General features: G+C 40.4%; 1 protein-coding gene across 3 annotated transcripts in view; it reads right to left on the minus strand.

Annotated features, from left to right (window-relative positions):
• The window catches only part of LOC136864549 (leucine-rich repeat-containing protein 15), a 108,358-nt gene extending 93,835 nt beyond the window's left edge, over positions 1–14,523 (minus strand). Inside the window, exons 1-2 of one of the 3 annotated variants that reach the window (XM_067141681.2) lie at positions 14,444–14,473; positions 9,925–10,045 (exon numbers count right to left, since the gene is read on the minus strand). The gene's annotated coding sequence lies outside the window, so the exon portion shown is untranslated. Of the gene's footprint in view, positions 1–9,924; positions 10,046–14,443 lie in introns of all 3 variants that reach the window. The other 2 variants (XM_067141679.2, XM_067141680.2) reach the window with 2 other exon arrangements.
• Between the last annotated feature and the right edge of the window lie 4,816 nt (positions 14,524–19,339).

Raw genomic sequence — 19,339 nt, forward strand, 5'->3', positions numbered from 1 at the left:
GGAGTATTAGGAAATTACTTGCGACCTGCGATCTATGTCAACGTAGTAAGCATCCTAACAGGACGTTAGAGGGTCCACGGCAAGCAGTCATTGTAGACAAGCCAGGCCAACTTATATGCGTAGATCTGTTCGGGCAACTAGTAAAATCTCGGTATGGATACCGGTATGTGTTCGTTTTGATTGATGCCTTCAGCAAATATGTCAAAATGTATCCCCTGAGAAAAGCTACGGGAAGGGGTTGCCTAAAGCAGGTTATTGACAGATATATTCCTGAGTTTGGATGTCTACTCAGAATATTATCAGATCACGGCAGTCAGTTCAGTTCAAAGATATGGACTACCAAGTTGAATGAACTGGGTGTTAAGGCCATATATTCGTCTATTCGATACCCACAAGGTAATATGGTCGAGCGGGTCATGAGAGAGATCGGGAGAATATTCAGAACATACGTACACGATAAGCACAGTTCGTGGTTTTCACGACTGGGTGATGTAGAACGATGGCGTAACACTACGTTACACGAGTCTACGGGATGTACGCCGTATGAAATTCATTTTGGTAGGAAGCCAACCGATCATATTGCAAGTATGCTAGGCTTAGACTTGGGAGAGGGAAGATCTAAGGATTATTATATCCAGCTGCCCAGGGAAAATTTAATCAAAGCAGGCAATAAACGTATTCGCCAGCAGAAAAGGGCAAAATTGGACGAATTCAATTTGGGTGACAAGGTGCTACTCAGAGTTCCATTCCCATAATCTGCAGAGGCGGGAAATATGTCTAAATTCTTTCTTTTGTATCAGGGGTATTTCACTATTGTGAACCGTATCGGGAAGTGTGCATATTCCTTAAAAGATCAGGAAGGGAAGATTGTCGGTACTTACAACATTAAGAACTTAAAGAAGTACTTCACGTGAGATTTGTTGAGATAAGAATAAGATGATTAATTTCTGTGAGAAACTGGCAAAATAAAACTAACATATATGAATTTGCGTGTGAACCAAGTGTCGTATTGGTGTATTGGAAGAATAAGTGCTAAATTGTCATGTGTTGTTTGGCAAAACGGAGAACAGGACATTGGACAGTTATCTGCGATAACAATATGCGAGAAAAGTTCTCATATAAGTGAATTTTCACAAAATGTTTTGATATCTTTAAAAAAAGAAGAATGTAGTATAATCAAGTAAAGTTATTTGTACGTATTTTATCAAGTGCTATACTCTTGTGATTTGTATGAGAGAGACAGAGAATGGGACACTGAACAGTTATCTACGATGGCAATGTGCGAGAAAAATTCTCATATTTGTGATAATTTATAAAATGTATGGATGTTGAAAAAGAAAATTATTGTTGTATACTCATTTAAAGTGTTTATCTGTGTCAGTGTTATATATATAATTTTGTTCATAAATCAATCGATTCTTTGTTCTTCGATTTGTTTATGAGGGAGGCGAATTGTAACGGTTCAAATCCCGTTACAAGATGATATCTGTATTTTTATTATTTTATCTGTATTATTATTATTATTATTATTATTATTATTATTATTATTATTATTATTATTATGTCCGTATTATTATTATTTTATCTTGAGATTACTATTATTTTGTTATAATTATTATTCATTTCGATTATGCATTGCTTGTTGCTTGCGTATTTGTAATTGAGTGTATGCATATATACGTATATGTAGATTAACATTAAATACCTGTACAGTGAGAGTTTCGATATATCAGATATGGATGTGACATTGTTATATTTTGCACTACTGGCGATTCTGCCAAGTCATCGCCACGTCATGGCTACGTCATCGTGAGCTTTTAGAAATTTCGCTCAGAGACTCTGCCGCCCCAGGGGATTTCACCATTACATGCAACGGTTTGAGGCGTTGTGGGAGTATGTCATTGTTATTTCTGGAGATTGCGTAGGTGTGTCAACCAATGGTTATAAATACGAGGACCAGCGCCTTATAGCGTCAGCCTACGGGAAGGAGAGGCCTCAGTCGGTCATAAGTCATTATTTAAACGGAAGCTGAACAGTGAAGTAGTCTACTAGATGAAGAGGCCTTAGTCGGTCAGTCAACGAGTGTGAACGAGAGATGGAGAAGTCTCAGTGAGCCATTAATTATTGGTCATTGAGAGAGTGAGGACAAAGTTGGTCCGTCACTTAGTTGAAGACACGGACGCAAGGGCTTACCATGGAGTCACACAGGGACACACTTGCATAGAAGTGATACCATATTGACTTACAAAGAAGTCAGATGATATGGAGAAGAAGCAGTCACAAGGATGTATCACCAAGTTAGGCGTGACACATCTACAGTAAACACCAGATCAAAGGAATACGTCGTAATTACACTCAAAGTGTTGAAGGTACAGTCAAGTGAATCAGTGAGGGAAATATTTCGTATAAATTGTTAAATGTCCGGTCAAGAAGAATTCAAATTCATGCCTAGTTTCTTTCAGTTGTAATGTCATAATTTCATATTCTCATCTGTTTTATCGCAACAAGACTCACTATTTTTTATATATTATTTAAAGAATATATTTTGTTCTATCAAACGAATTCATAGTTTTATTTCAACGACAGCAAAATATCTTAACCTCAAAATTAATGGGGAAACCGAACGCCAATCTCCTTTTCCCAGAATTTATATGGTATGTTGTCAAAAGTAAGCTTATTACTCCACACCCTAGAGATAGTCAAGAGTCTCATTCTATTATTGCTGCACTTGGCAGCTGGCGCCCTTCAAATAACGTATGTGTAAGTAAGCAGGTAACAAGTAAGTGTGAGTACAAGGTCCGACGTGTGTGTATTTTATTTAATGAATATTAATTGTCATAATTTCCAATATAAATGCAGATATTTCAGATATTCAGATTTTCCATAATAAATTCAGGTAAATATGTTTCAAAAGTTAGTCAGAGGTTTAGGAACAAGTTCACAAAGTATCAACAGACTATACATGTTAACAAACACAGTACACCACTTCTTTCGTGTTACACGCAGACACAGACGTTTATAATTTTGAAACACTCTCTAACGTAAAAGATCGAGCACTAGTTAAGAAATACGGAACTGAACGACGCATCGAAAGAAAAGTATTTGTAGATGCCAAGCAAAACGCTGTAAGCTGCTTCTCGCACACGTACATATTTCAAACACCGTGCGTAAAAGAAAAATCTTAGATATTGTATTCACACAGATACACTTCAGTCACATTTTTAAACTTAGATTATCTTTATACTTATATATGAAAAATAAGGGGAATTAATCATGTTTTAAGGTGGATTTGCCCACACAGTGCAGGAAGGGCTCTACTCTCATTGCCAGGTTCATAGAAAGTGAACGAGTCTCTCCACGTTTGCCTGCACGCTGCTAGCTGGACCGGATATTCTGACTCAGCATATGTATACAAGTACATCACTTCGCTGTTTCTACATTACGTTGAGTACCGATTCTATATAGTATAGAGAATTAGAATAAAATATCAGATGTGTTTTAAAATGTTACAGTTTCCCTATCTTGCACCCTGATTTACGGTCAGATAACCCTTGTTATACTGACTTGCAAACGTTTTACTTTGAAAATCTGAATCTTCCTTGTTATGATTACCGTTCATTTACAAAGAAGTTTCAGCCCCCAGCATTTGCTGGATGCAGTCGTAGCATTTGCTTGGTAACAACGTTTAGTATTCTGCAAAGGGAGTCCGATAATAATTGTTATGCACCTACTACAACATTTGTTTGGTATCATCGCTGTTTATTTACAGTCGCAGCATTTGCTTGGGATAATAGATGAGCAGCCAGTCTCTCTAACTATATCCACTAAAAGCCCTTAATACTGTAACTCACACGGTATAATGTTAATTAACTGGTCTTATATCCCACTAATTACATTCGACAGGCTGAAGGGCTTAGACGGTTAAAGTGCTGGCCTTCGGAACTTAACTCAGCAGATTCGATCCTGGCTCATTCTAATGGTATTTGGTGGTGCACAACTATAACAGCCTTGTGACGGTAGATTTACTAACACGTTAAAGAACTCCTGCGGGACAAAATTCCCTCACCTCGACGTTATCTGTCTACAACTTGGCAGATTCAATCCTGACTCATTCTAAAGGTGCTGAAATACAACGACCTCGTAACAGTAAATTTACTAACACGTTAAATAACTTTTGCAAGACAAATTTCGGTCACCTCGACGTTACCTGACTACCCAAGCTTTTCTGATTAAAACACAAGGGATTATATGCTGACTGTTTAAAAAATAAAAAACCTACAAACTGTTTTCTTGTATAACCAGGTCAGGGATGGGAAAAATGAAGCCCCTAACATGCAACAAGGATAGGAATTACGTCGGCTGCCGAGGATTGTCGCTGTGGTCAGCGTAATGTTAGGGCCGAAGCCCGGGTATCGAACTTTAAGTCTAAAAGCAAGCGTATGAAGCCTTATAGCCACTATCTTGTTCCAAGTTCAACTCCAAGTCTTAAGATGTTAACGCGTGGTCATCGTAACTTTAGGCCTGCAGCCCGGGTATCGAACTTAAAGTTTACAAGCGTACGTATGAAGCCTTATAACCGCTATCTTGCCTTGGGGGCCCTAGCACTAGGAAGTCTATCTTGGGCATTACTCCCTAAGCCGTCTCCTTAAAACTTCGCATGAAAGATAACGTCGAGAAGGGTATCTACCTGCCCTGTAAGATAACATTGAGATGTGCATCTAGCCGTAAAAACTAATGTTTTACAGAGAATGTGCGGATTTTTAAACATCGGTATTTAGCGGTAGACGGCCAGCGCTCTGCCGCCTGAGCTATAGAGCCATTTGACAATGCGAATTGAATTAGGCACTCCTAGACGTGATACTTACGTTTAAAAAATAAAAGAAGGATTTATTCATGTTTTAAAATGATGAATGTAATCTTTGCATTGTGGTAGTCTTGTGTGTGCATTGTCGTGTCACCGAGCTCGATAGCTGAAGTCGCTTAAGTGCTGCCAGTATCCAGTAATCGGGAGATAGTGGGTTCGAGCCCCACTGTCGGCAGTCCTGAAGATGGTTTTCCGTGGTTTCCCATTTTTACACCAGGCAAATGCCGGGGCTGTACATTAATTAAGGCCACGGTCGCTTCACTCCACTTCCTAGGCCTTTACTATCCCATCGTCGCCATAAGACATATCTGTGTCGTTTCGACGTAAAGCAAGTAGCATTGTCTTAACAAGTGAATGCGCGTGGCCGCCTTGCTTGCGCGCGTGTCTCTCTGCGGTCTACAACAGGAAAAAGGGTTTCAATTTTCTGCGGAGACTGCGTTCCACAGTCCTGCAGCTTTGTTCACCATGTAACATTCTCTAACATACAGAAGAAGTGAATTATAAAATTAATCAGACATGTTTTAAGAAAATGATGCACCGGCCATGTAGTGTGGAGGCGTTGAGATCATTACATAGAACGCACGGGGATGGGGAAATTGTAACATTTTAAAACATATCTGATATTTTATTTTGTTCTAATTCTCTATACTATATAGAATCGATACTCAACGTAAGATAGAAACAGCGAAGTGATGTACTTGTTTGCATATGCTGAGTCAGAACATCCGGTCGAGGTAGCAGCGTGCAGGCAAACGTGGCGAGAATCGTTCACTTTTTATGAACCTAGCAATGAGAGTAGAGCCCTTGCTGCACTGTGTGTGCAAATCCACCTTAAAACATGATTAATTCCCCTCATTTTTCATATATAAGTATAAAAATAATCTTAGTTTAAAATGTGAATAAAGGGTATGTGTGTGAATACAATACCTAAGATTTTTCTACTGCGCACGGTTTTTGAAATACGTACGTGTGTGAGAAGCAGCTTACAGCATTTTGCTTGACATCTACGAATATTTTTTTCGATGCGTCTTTCAATTCCGTATTTCATAACTAGTGTTCGATCTTTTACTTTAGAGAGTGTTTCCAAATTATAAACGTCTGTGACTGCGTACTACACAACAAGAAGTGGTGTAGTATGTTTGTTAACGTGTACAGTCTGTTGATACTTTCCACATTTCATAATTTCTTGATGTTATCTACTACACATCAGAGAGTTTCAGTGTTCGATTCTATGCATGTATTTTTTACGGAAACTGTGTGTCTTGAATCATGTATAACCAGCATACGAAATAAGGAGTAAGGTATTGTTATTCTACTATTAATTAGAGAGATCAGGATTCGATTCCATGTGTTGCATGTATTAGAGATTCTTTTATTCTGACTGCGTGTCCATTTCTTTTGCTTTTTTCAACAAGATACCGCGCCCTCCTCCTAACATATGTTTATAATCAAGGTAAGTTTTTTCTGCTCAGAACACGATGGGGAATGTATGCTGACTATTCAAATCTCTACTGTAAGATAACAACAGATTATATACTGTACGTTCTAAACACAAAAAACAAAAATGTTGCTCTTGGTAGAGGGCAAGGGACAATTCATTTTTTCAGGTCCCCTGTAACAGGGTTCATTAAGTACATGTTATATCTTGTTCAGGAGAGGAGGTCACGCGTTGGATGGGGACATAAAGCCTTAGCGACGGTGTAGTTAGTCTTCCTCCGAAAAGAGTTAACGGGGAGGGGCCATCTAGTGCAGGAGGGGCATCTGTCCGATATCAGTAATACTGTGAGGAGTAGGAGGAGGGATTGAGTCGGTGACAGTCTCTTGGATGGGGGCGTAAAGCCTTAATCATAAGAATACGCCGTCATAGTTATGCATGTTTAGACTTGTTCGTTACTGTTGGATAGAGACATAAAGCCATGAGCTGACCTCTTTTTAAATCAGTCACGTGTAACGTCACGTTATTTTTCTGTCGGACGGTGACGTAAAGCCTTAAGCAGAGTAAAACTGGGCCAGACCCGACCAAAATAGTGTATGTAATGATAGGCCCCTTCAAAATGTCGTCTGTGTGTGGTTAGGCTTGCTCTCGTACGCAAGGATATGACTGGGACGTTACGTCACTTGTCTGTCGGATGGAGATTTAGAGCCATAAGGAGACCACTCGATAACACAGGTGCACAACTAAGTAGTCTGTCGGGTGAACACATAAAGCCTTAAGCTCACCTCTTATAAAAACACATATAGCTACTAAGTATTTAGACTCCTCCAAAATAGCAACGGGAGGGGCATCTGACCGTAGAACTTGGCCAAAAATAGCGACTGTGCAGTTATTCCCCTCCAGAAATGGTGTTGGGAAGGGCATCTGTCAGTAAAACTGCTTCCAAGATGTGACAGCGTTGTTAGGCCATTCAAAAATGCCGTTTGTGAAGAGGGAAGGGCATCTGACCGTAAAACTGAGCCCAAGATGGCGACTGTGTAGTTATGCCCCTCCAAAATGGCAACGGGAAGGGCATATGGCCATATAACTAAGTTAGGCCATATGTGCCCCCTCTGGATCAAAATGGCGACGGGAAGGTCATCTGACCGTAAAACTATGCTCTGTGCAGTTATGACCCTCCAAAATGGCGTCGGGAAGGGCATATAACCGTAAAACTAGGCCCTGTGTAGTTAGGCCCCTCCATTAGTTTAGGTGTGCTCTCTTATGCAAATCCTCAATTGCCCTACTACTCAAGACGGCGTCGCGAGGATCCCCATTGTCCCACGACACTCGATGGCATCGGGAAGGGCACCTAGCCGTTAAAGTGTTTTAGGCCCCTCCATGAGGTTAGGTTTGCTCTCTTCCGCGAATCCACATTGCCCTACGACTCTAGATGCGTCAAGAGAAGCCACATTGCCCTGCTAGTCAAGATGGCGTCTGGAAGGTCATCTAGCCGTTAAACTAGGTCCTGTGTAGTTAGGCCCCATCCATGTGGTTAGGCATGCTCAATTATGCCAATCGGCGGGCTGAGTGGCTCAGACGGTTGAAGCGCTGGCCTTCTGACCCCAGCATGGCAGGTTCGATCCTGGTTCAGTCCGGTGGTATTTGAAGGTGCTCAAATGTGTCAGCGTCGTGTCGGTTGACTTACGAGCTCGTAAAATGACTCTTGCCGGACAAAATTCCCACATCTCGGCGTCTCAGGATAATTCTTATGCGAATCCACCATTGCTGTACTACTGAAGATGGCGTCGCGAGAATCCCTATTGTCCTACTATTCGAGATGGCGTCGGGAAGGGCATCTACTCGTTAAAGTGAGGTTATACCCGTCCAAGATGGCGACTTTTGCCGTCGGGAAGTGCATCTGCCCGTAATAGTGAGGTTAAGCCCCTCCAAAGTGGCGACTGTCAGGTTAGGGTTGATCTCTTATGCAAAATTCACGTCGAGAAGGGCAACTGGCCGTAAAAGTGGGGTTAGACCTCCAATATGGCGCCTGTGAGATTAGGCTCGCTCTTTCATGCAAAATCCGCGAATCGGCATTGCACTACTACTATACTAGAGGTCAATGACCTCGAATGAGAACGCGCATAGGTACACTACTAGGGGTCAATGACCACGAATTTGAACGCGCATACGTACACTACTAGGGGTCAATGACCTCGGGTGCTGACTCAGCGTAAAGAATGCTGACGAGGTGGTTTAGAACAAACATTGCTCTTCTAATAATGAAGCACGTTGTTACCAAGTCCTTTGGCAACGAAAAGGACCCAGATTGTATATCTATTGCAGCCAACATGTTGCGGAAATTCAAAAGATTAAAAAAAATGAAATGCCGTATGGTTTTTAGTGCCGGGATATCCCAGGACGGGTTCGGCTCGCCAGGTGCAGGTCTTTCTATTTGACACCCGTAGGTGACCTGCGCGTCGTGACTAGGATGAAATGATGATGAAGACAGCACATACACCCAACCCCCGTGCCTTTGGAATTAACCAATTAAGGTTAAAATCCCCGACCCGGCCGGGAATCGAACCCGGGACTCTCTGAACCGAAGGCCAGTACGCTGACGGTTCAGCCAACGAGTCGGACTTCAAAAGATTAAGATGTTTGAGGAGCCTGAAGATTTGCCTTTTGAACAGTCACCGTGGTTTTTCCCAGACAATTTGGGGGATGTGAATGAGGAGCACGGTGAGCGTTTCCATCAAGATATCAAAGTGACGGAAAGAAGGTATCGATGATGTTGCTTTTTGTTTTTAAAGGGGCCTAAAATCTAAAGTCATCGGCCCAATAAGGTATCAGACAGAGGCGTAACGAATGTGATTCGGGCCCGCCTGTTAAAATAAAAATTGGGGCCCCCTCAGGGGAAACGTAAAACCTATAAGTAACTAATATAAATGTAATATGAGCAAGTAAAACTAATGCAATATATTGTCAAATTATATCAACAAAGGGTTTATTCCTTATTGTAAAATTATTAAAAAGTCCTGTTTTTAGGTTTTATTTGACTCCCTCCGTGGTTTAACACCTAACCTGCTGAACTGCCAACTCAGTCGTACACCACTCAGATATTCGTACTTAAAATTAGTTTAATTTTTCAGTAACTACAGAAATATACACTAACAGATGCTGAAATTGCAGTGATAATAATTTGTTCGATTACAATCCAGAAAAATATACGAAAGAAATTATATAAAAAGTAACGTTACGCCCTTGGTCAGGGCCACTAGAATACCAGTATGATGGGAGACTATTGCTGGTCACTTCAACAAGAAGTTCAGCAAGCGACTCACAGGAGAAAAGGCTATACCAGAAACTTTAAGAAGAGGTGATGATGATGATGCTTGTTGTTTAAAGGGGCTTAACATCGAAGGTCATCGGTCCATTTAAGAAGAGGGAAAGGAAGTTTTAAAAAACGGACACATGGGCTTATGTAATACAGAAATTAATTGGCGTATGGCTTTTAGTGCCGGGAATGTCCATGGACATGTTCGGTTCACCAGGTGCAGGTCTTTTGATTTGACACCCGTAGCCGACCTGCCCGTCGTGATGAGGATGAAATGATGAAATTATGAAGAAGACGACACACACATACCCATCCCCCGTGCCAACGGAATTAACCAATGATGGTTAAAATTCCTGACCCTGCCGGGAATCGAACCCGGGACCCCTCTGCCCAAAGGCCAGCACGCCAACCATTTAGTCCTGGAGCCGGTCTGTAATAGAGATAGTTTCATGTTTAGACTTAAATTAAAACTTTGCGCATATTAGAACATTCATTTAGTTTTCATTCCTATTCCGCTAATTTTCTGGTGTGTGACGAAGTCACATTGTGACGAAACCTCGGGTGATAGGAAACAATTGAGGTCAGATCTGGAATCAGTAACAACACAATCATAAATATCACTATTAATGTTAAAAATGTTTTTCATTTTTCCTTGATGATGATGATTATGATGATGCTTGTTGTTAAAAGGGGCCTAACATCTAAGGTCATCGGCCTCTACGTTTTTTTTTTTTTTGTTGGCCTGTGTAATGAATACAAACTTTTAGCTACAGAGTTGCAAATGTGCTCCCGGTTCTGTACTCGAATTAACCGAGTACTAACGTCACAGTACCTGCTCCGAAGCGAACCACTCCGTCCCCACCACTAGGTACAAGGCTGGTGTTTGGGAGATAAATGCAAATAACATTAGAGAAAGAAATATCCTCAGTTCGTGAATAAATATTTGTTTTTAATTTAACGAAGAGTTTTTTCCGGAGGAGGAGCTCAAATCAGTGTGTGATGTTTATGAGGTAACTTCGTTTGCCATTCGACTTATACCACCCGCCGAGCCATGCTTCAGGCAGTATGCATTCGTAATATGTAAGAAGCTATTCTAAATATAGCAATGCACTGCGGCTATACACATCACTGCATTGCGACTTCAGGACGTATTCTGCATAAGTAATGTGTAATATGCAATTCTAAGTATAAAAATGAAAGCGCGAGTTGGCCGTGCGGTTAGGGGCTAGCGGCTGTGAGCTTGCATCCGAGAGATAGTGAGTTCGAATCCCACTGTCGGCAGCCCTGAAGATGGTTTTCCGTGATTTCCCATTTTCACACCAGGCAAATACTGGGTCTGTACCTTAATTAAGGCCACGGCCGCTTCTTTCCAACTCCTAGGCCTTTCCTATCCCATCGTCGCCATAAGACATATCTGTGTCGATGCGACGTAAAGCAACTAGCAAAAGAAAAGTGTAAAAATTCACTCCGACTTCAGGATGTATTCTGCATGCGTAATGTGTAACAGGCAATTCTGAGTATATCAATGCACTGCGGCTGTACACATCACTTCACTGCGACTCCAGGACAATCCTAAGTACATCATTGCACTGGAGTTTCAGGTAGTAGTTATGCGTAAGTTGTATGAAATTTAAAACGTTCTACGTACTAGAATTGAACGGTTTCACACTGGAAAATATTGTAATGTATGTCATATTAATAATTGTTCTACATTAGGTAAGAGCTACAAACATCAAAATTTCAACTTCTTTAATTTTTGAAATACTGAGCTCGATAGATGCAGTATTCGGGAGATAGTAGGTTTGAACCCCACTGTCGGCAGCCCTGAAAATGGTTTTCTGTGGTTTCCCATTTTCACACCAGGCAAATGCTGGGCCTGTACCTTAATTAAGGCCACGGCCACTTCCTTCACACACCTAGCCCTTCCCTGTCCCATCGTCTCCATAAGACGTATCTGTGTCGGTGCGACGTAAAGCAACTAGCAAAAAAAAAATTGAAATAGGGCATGATTTTGACGTCATATGTATTCAAGATGCTACCAATAACCAGCGGAAAAATATGTGTACTTATCTCCCAAACACGCTGTATATGTCGCTCAGTTACTGCTACAAACAGATGATGTGCAAGGAAAACTGGCGTACATCAAAGCGAACTTCGGCTTCATGCCATCAACTACAGCGCTCATCTTGAAAAGATGATTGCGCTTGTTGTAACATCGGAGGAAGCATTGACAAGTGTATGCGGTAATGTTGGAAATCTGGTGTGTATTAAAGTAAAACGTTTCTTGAGAAAATCTCCGGCTATAGAAGCTCTATTACCCAGGTTTTGATAGGGGAAGATTTTATCATGAATAATACTAAAGAGGAGGAAATACTAAGTGAATTAGAACATTTCAAGCAGAAATGCAGTGGTGCCGGAACGCACCGGAACGAAGTCCGAAACCTATCTGGAAAAAGGGGGAACGTAGTCTGAAACCAATTTCCCATTTAGAATAGGCTGAAGTTCCTTTGTTTTATAATATTTTAATGTCTCGAACCTCCCGAATTATTTCAAAGGTCCATGGTGAAGAACTTACGTATCTAATCATTACTGCCAATTGTATTTCTACCTACACTGCTTCATAAATGCCTGGTATGTATGAGACTAATAATTATTACTTTAAACTTCCCTGTGTGACAGAATCTTTCATTTTTAAATTAACTGAAAATTTGAGGAAAACATCTTAATTAATGTTTTGCTATTATATGATGATGATTGTTATTGTTGTTATTATTTACCAGATACTCTATAAAAAGACGTATAATAACTAATTGATAGTGCTAGTAGTAAGTATGTATCAATGTAGAAACCCGTTACAACATACAAAACCCACTGAGTTAAGCTAACGAAGCTCATCTTCATTAATGTTTTGCTAGAGCTGTGGTATACAGTTCTTTTGACCTTCTGAATTTGCATTTTCTTCAAATAAACAGAAGCCGGCCCCATGGTGTAGGGGTAGCGTGCCTGCCTCTTACCCGGAGGCCCCGGGTTCAATTCCCGGCCAGGTCAGGGATTTTTACCTGGACCTGAGGGCTGGTTCGAGGTCCACTCAGCCTACGTGATTAGAATTGAGGAGCTATCTGACGGTGAGATGGCGGCCCCGGTCTCGGAAGCCAAGAATAACGGCCGAGAGGATTCGTCGTGCTGACCACGTGTCACCTCGTAATCTGCAGGCTTTCGGGCTGAGCAGCGGTCGCTTGGTAGGCCAAGGCCCTTCAAGGGCTGTAGTGCCATGGGGTTTGTTTTGGTTTGTTTTTTAAATAAACAGATATATTGAGACATATAAATACCTAAAACTAATTTAATACAATTATCTTCCTGTTTTACTTGGTCCAAAGCCCTTCTATGCAACCCGCTACACGGATGTTCATATTAAATTTTGTCATTTTACGAGTGAGTCTGAAACCTACAACCCTGATTTCAAGAATGCCTCAATCACGTCTGCGAACGTTGAAATTAGTTCCTCCATGTATAAGAACCTGCTGGCAGACAACCGACGGACTGCGCGTGGACACTGTCATCTATTACAACTGGACACTAGCAGTTACAGTGTGGAGTGTTGTTATTCAAAATTGCGTAAGATTAGCCAATAATGATCTTTAGAGGCCGATAATCTAGATATTAGGACCCTTTAAACAACAATCATTATCATCATCAATAATGATCTTTTTAGAATGCCTTTCTTTATAGAATCCTATTATAACGATAACATCCAGATACTGTATTCGGTGTGTTCTACTGGAAGAAATATACTCTAAAGCTAAAAGACTGGAAATTGGTAGTAGTAATAGTAGTAGCATTGTTTTGATTCCTTTACCCGTGTACAGAAATACAATTCTCAGTAAATGAATATCTCCTTTCATTGTTCTTTAAGCTATTTTTGAGCCATTTACGATTATTTTAGATCATCGTTTAGTTCATTTTTGGATATTTATATATTAGGTCATCAAAATCATTGCCCTGGTTATTATAACACACACATCGATACAACTGTGAATAAACTAAGGTCCTATCTTTAATAGTTCGTTCTTAATATTTCTATCAGATGTTGATATTCGAAAAAAATTCAACATTTAAAATAATTTAGGCGGTTGAAAAGAGGAAGCTGATATTGTGCAGAAATGAATATCTCCTAGCACTTCATTTTTTGAGATATTTCCTTTTTCCTATCCTTTTTCCACATAGAATGTCTCGTACATTATTTTATATGCTTAGGTAAATTATCAAATACAAATATGTCAGTAATACAGGTAAATTTACGTGCAGATCAATGCAATAAATGAATTTAGGAAGCGGCTGGATATTATCATAATAATATGGCCATCATAGTGAGCTGATAATAGTTAAGTGATACTTACGGCCCTGTAATCGCAATTTCGTCAGGAAAGACGTAGAAATCCAGCATGGTTTCAATAACAATGTTAGTATCAGTGTAGATGAAAAATGTAAACGTTCGTAACATCTTCAGAATTTCAACCTGACATTCTCGATATTGGCAAGTGCTTTTAGAATCATAGAGCAGGTATTGTATGGAACTTTTTTATAGAACTTCCACACGATCATAAATTTCGCCGAAATGGGGGTTCTCATACGACAACAAGCACTTCAATGTAACTTGCATATGTCCATGAAGCCTGGTGTTCATAATAAACCTAATATGTTGTTTTCTTTATGTAAGAGTTTAAAACGTACCGCAACCTATGTGACATCCAGTGTTTGTCTAAAATGTTCTTGAAACACATATATCAATAATGTTGCTTTCTCTCATATTCCATCAATTCTTACTCACCAGAACGATTTGTGAAGCTGTAGATGTCCCTTGATCAATTCTGCTATAAACTAACTGAGCATGATCCATTTATCTGTGCGACCCTTCACCCAGCTTATGACATAATCATGTTATTGATCAGATGCTGCGGAAAGGACGAGAAAGGTCATTAGTGTAGTGTTAACAGTAAAATGAGCAATTTACTTTGAAATAATGCGTCGAACTGATAATAGAAGATAAAGTAACCCGATGGCTTCAATGAAGGAAATAGCAAACCGAGAATAGAACAAATTGCCCAGCAAGGAAGATAATTTCAGAAATGAATTAACTGACTAAAATCCTAGAGGTTTTAATCCTGTATTATTAACATAACCTTTTCGTAGCTCTGGGAAAGTAATTTCATTGCGAGGGGTTTTACATCGACGCTGAAAGAATTTATCCGCGGGATGGCGAACCATTCTATCTTAAATTTCACCGTTTGCTCTGCCACATGTACAAAAAGTGGTCATTTCAAATAGATCGAACCTCTTGAACACTAAAATGACAGTAAAAGCTTTGTAACACTTGAAGATTGCGTGTGACAGAACTGAGCTGGATTCTGGCAAAAACGGCAAAACATTTCACTATATTAACACACAATTCTAACCTTGTCGTTAATATGTTTTTAAACTTTCAATTCTGGTCATACAATTCCTTTATTTCCACATTTTAAATCTTTAGTTCTTAGTTTTCTTTTTTCACTTTATGCACTGATTTAATCTCACAAAGAAACTTGGAAATCGAGTCTGACACTAAGTAAAATAACATCAGAATTAATTGCGAACAACACCTTTAACGGTAGCACACTAAAATATGCAGCTATTATAATATTATAAAACATATCACAAGAGCCTCCGTGGCTCAGGCGGCAGCTTGCCGGCCATTCACCGCTAGGTTCCGCGGTTCAAATCCTGATCACTCCATGTGAGATTTGTGCCAGGAAAGCGAGGATAGAACAAGTGTTCCTCCAGGTACACCGGTTTACCCTGTCGTCTTCCATTCCAGCAACACTCAGTAGCGTCGAAGAGGAGGGGTGGCGGGGAAGGGGGGCAGTAGCCTCCACCCCACTTTGTGGAGAAAACATTACATTTTAGCAGGCTGAAACTAGGAATTATGGGAATTATTAAAAAGAAACATTCATACAGGTCCTGTTGTCGTATCAACTAATTCGTTCTTTTCTTTTCTTTAATTATGAACAAAATTATAAGCGGAAATGCATACAAAATGTCGCTCGTCGCGGCTAACCCATTTTTATACCGCCACAGCAAGTAGTGGAGACTTTGCACATCCTGTGAGAAAGAGTAGCAGTTGTATATATATTTTTGGCAGGGTCATAGACACTGAGGTATGATTCACCCGCTTGTTGCGCGCATTCGTCAGTCTGGCAGTCTCTTTAGTGTCTGTTAGTTTCTTCGTTTGCAATCAAATACTAAATGACATTTTAATTGCATAATTCGTTATTTTCTTTTCTTTAATTATGAACAAAATTATAAGCGGAAATGCATACAAAATGTCTCTCGTCGCGGCTAACCTATTTGTATAGCGCCACAGCAAGTGGCAATTGTAATACTTATGTAATAGTTCCTTTGGTGAAAGTTTTATTGGATAGTTTTGAATCAAAATCCCAAAAAACTATTATTACCTCACTTAAATTGGTAAACTGACAATGTTTACCTCTCTGTGAATTCGCTCAGAGAATATTTAAAAAATACCACTTTGTAGTTTCTTTTCTTCAGTTTTCATGTATATAATCCGTCGCTTCCACGTGTGAATGGAGAAGTGAATTTTCAGGGACATCCTACATTCTAGCTTTTGGTAAACTGTCAATGAGTTCTTAAACTGTCTGTCGGTAATTTTTTGCTTTATTTTCTCCTAGGATTCCTTTCAATACATCATGAAACGCTTTCCAAGTCGCTTGTTCCTTAGCACTTAACTTTCCTTCACAGTTTTATCTTGCGAAAACTTCCGAATTTGGGGGCCAACGAATATCCCTTCTTTTACATTTGCTTTGCTGATGTTTGGAAACTGGCTTCTGATGTAAACAAAGGCTCCTCCATTCTTGTGCATAGCCTAAACCAAGTTCTTCATTAGGCCTGTTTTTATGTGCAGTGGAGGTAGCAATACTTTGGTTGGTTTTACTAATGGAATATACTTGACATTGTGTTGTCCTGTCATAAGTTTGTTTCCCTTAGAGGTCGCTTTTTTACAGTGTAGTGTGGTCCGGTATCCCTACTGTCCCACAAGCATAGAGAGCAACAGTACTTTCTAAATCCCATTTGTAGTCCTAATAAAATGGCAATGACATTTAAATCTCCACATATTTGCCACCCATACTGTATTTGCTGTAAATAATCGTATCTAACAGAACGATAGTATCATACATTCATATGTTTTTTACATTTCTACTGAATGTGGCACTGGTATTGATGGTTTAGTATTTCTGTATGGAGCAACGCATCTTCGAAGCTTAGCTTAGAAGAGCCAATACATAACCAACATTCCTGTGGGATGTGTTAAAATCTTAGCACATTCATTAGACCATCTATATCTGAACATGCAGTAAAGACTTGTTTACAGGAAAACTGTTCATGAATTTTTCTAAAAAATGAAATTCCGGTTTTGGGAGCTAGTAAATTCCACTGTTGCAGTCGCGATCCGAGCACCTAAGCCTGCTGTTTCGTGAGATTCATATGCCTCACTAAGTCCTTTAGTCTAGACTGTTTAACCAGGAGGTGTTCGTTTTCAGGTTTTGGGTTCGATATGGATTACAGGTAGTGGATGATTCGGTCTCATGAACTTGTTCATTTAGTGAAGCGGTTTCTTCTAGTTGTGAAGGTGGGCTAGGAACTCGGAACTCAGGTACATGTGGAACTGTTTTGTTTTTTTTACCTAGGGAAAATTAAGATATTCAATATTGGATTTCGCTTTTCTTGAACGTCCTCCAGTTTTTGTTAGACATAAATAACAGTAACTTGCATGGCTAGTTGATTTGCAGCGAATCTTCGGCACCGCAAAAAGCATAGTGCCAGTTTTGTTACCACCCATCCACGTAATAAGATTAGTAACACCTTATGCAACACGCATGAGAAGACCACTCTTCACCTTCATCACCAACAGGACAGCCAAAATAACTGTAATATGTTCGTTTTAAAGTTCTTGCCAAAGATAGACGCTGACTTTATATAGCAGGGCTTCTCAGGGTGCATGCACTGTGCACGGTGCAAAAGATCACTTCGCTTGGTTGACCAGAGTGCAGACCCCCACTCCTCGATTTGGAGCAATAGCGCTGTCTCTCTCTTTCCCCACGCCTGTCTCGCTCGCTCCCCCTGTCTCCCTCTTCCTCACTTGCTCCGTAGCGCTCCAAATCTGAGCCGAGTTGAACCGAGTTGAGCCGAGCTTAGCCGAGTAGCCCAGAGACGAAGCGTTGGTCCGATGCGAGCCGAGCGGGACCGATGCACAGTGCACGGAGCTCTTGCGCCTCGATTTGCACGCTTGAGATTTTGGGCGTTTGAGAGGCCTTGTTATATAGTGAACTGCCCAAGTACGTAACAGAAATTGTTTGGCGAATTTATACAAGCACGACATTTCCTCGTTGCAGAGAAAATAAAATAAATTAAACTCATCATAGCCACTTGAACGCAACTACAAGACAAAACTTGAACCGAACCGAAAATGTGAATGATTGTAAAAGGACCCGACGGTCTTAGCCCCTTCCTGCCGCTCTGGCGCCTTAACAATGTCACACATACTGTAAATTAGGTTATTGTATTAAGATCTGAATCCTAAGTAATCTAAAACTGATTTTAGGGAACATCTAGAGCATTTATGAAGGTCAATGTTTCACTAACTTGATTTTTGCTTGCTTTTAATCTATTTTCGTAATTTACAAGGAAACGGTGGTTGATGGAACATTTTCATGTTCATACTAGTTAACAGCTCATAAATCTCGCTATAATATGCCCATTTTAACCTTCGTGACAAAAAACCTTGTTGATTATATTGTTCACAAGACTGCACCCAAATTTGAAACCGAGCACGATGGGATGAGCCCCGTATAAGGCCAGGAAGTTGCACCATAAGAAATCCGCGTTTTGCGTCCTTAGTCTGACAGCGGCTATTCTGACTATGGATTTTCCGGGGTTTACTTCACGCAGTTCAGGTAAATGCTGGTGATAATATACTCGAGGTACAGTGGCAGTCCAGATGGCACGTTCTAGGCGAAACGCTGCACTCACACGCGGTCTAACAATCCAAAAGCTGATCATACTGCAGAGATTTTTCCTATAATAATTGGTACGGTCGTATTTACTGGCTTAAATGACGAAAAAGAAAATGAAACCAAACGTTAGGTATATTTCTCGTTTGAAGAAAAATATACTAAACAGTCTCTAAATTGTTTTTTAAACTTAACGATTTCCGAGAGAGTTGGCTGTGCGATGCTCACCGTGCATTCGGGAAATGGTGCGTTCTAACCCCCCCCCCCTATCATCAGCAGCCCTGAGTATACTTTCCCTTGGTTTTCCATTTTCACAACCGATCACAACACGTCGTAACTAGCACACAGCTTGTAAATTATGTTAACGCTATTAAGGCCTGCATCAGACTGAATGATGAGGCAAATGATTCTCTAGCGCCTCTTCAATTCAGTGGAATGTTCCCGTTTTCTGGCCTATCCTAAACCAAGAACATCCAAGCTCAAATCGGTCACTTTGAGATGCTGAATACTCTGAGTAGAGTGGTAGGAATGTTTGTAGTTACCACAGTAGAAGCCAGTGTACAGTTCCCCCCGTGAACACTGCGCGGCACATTTATTTGGAGTGATTTCTATCACTCTCCAATATCCTGTTCGCTTCTATGGTTCTTAAAATCCTACCCTAC

This window comes from Anabrus simplex, chromosome 2 (genome assembly GCF_040414725.1).
Source record: "Anabrus simplex isolate iqAnaSimp1 chromosome 2, ASM4041472v1, whole genome shotgun sequence".
Taxonomy (NCBI): Eukaryota; Metazoa; Arthropoda; class Insecta; order Orthoptera; family Tettigoniidae; genus Anabrus; species Anabrus simplex.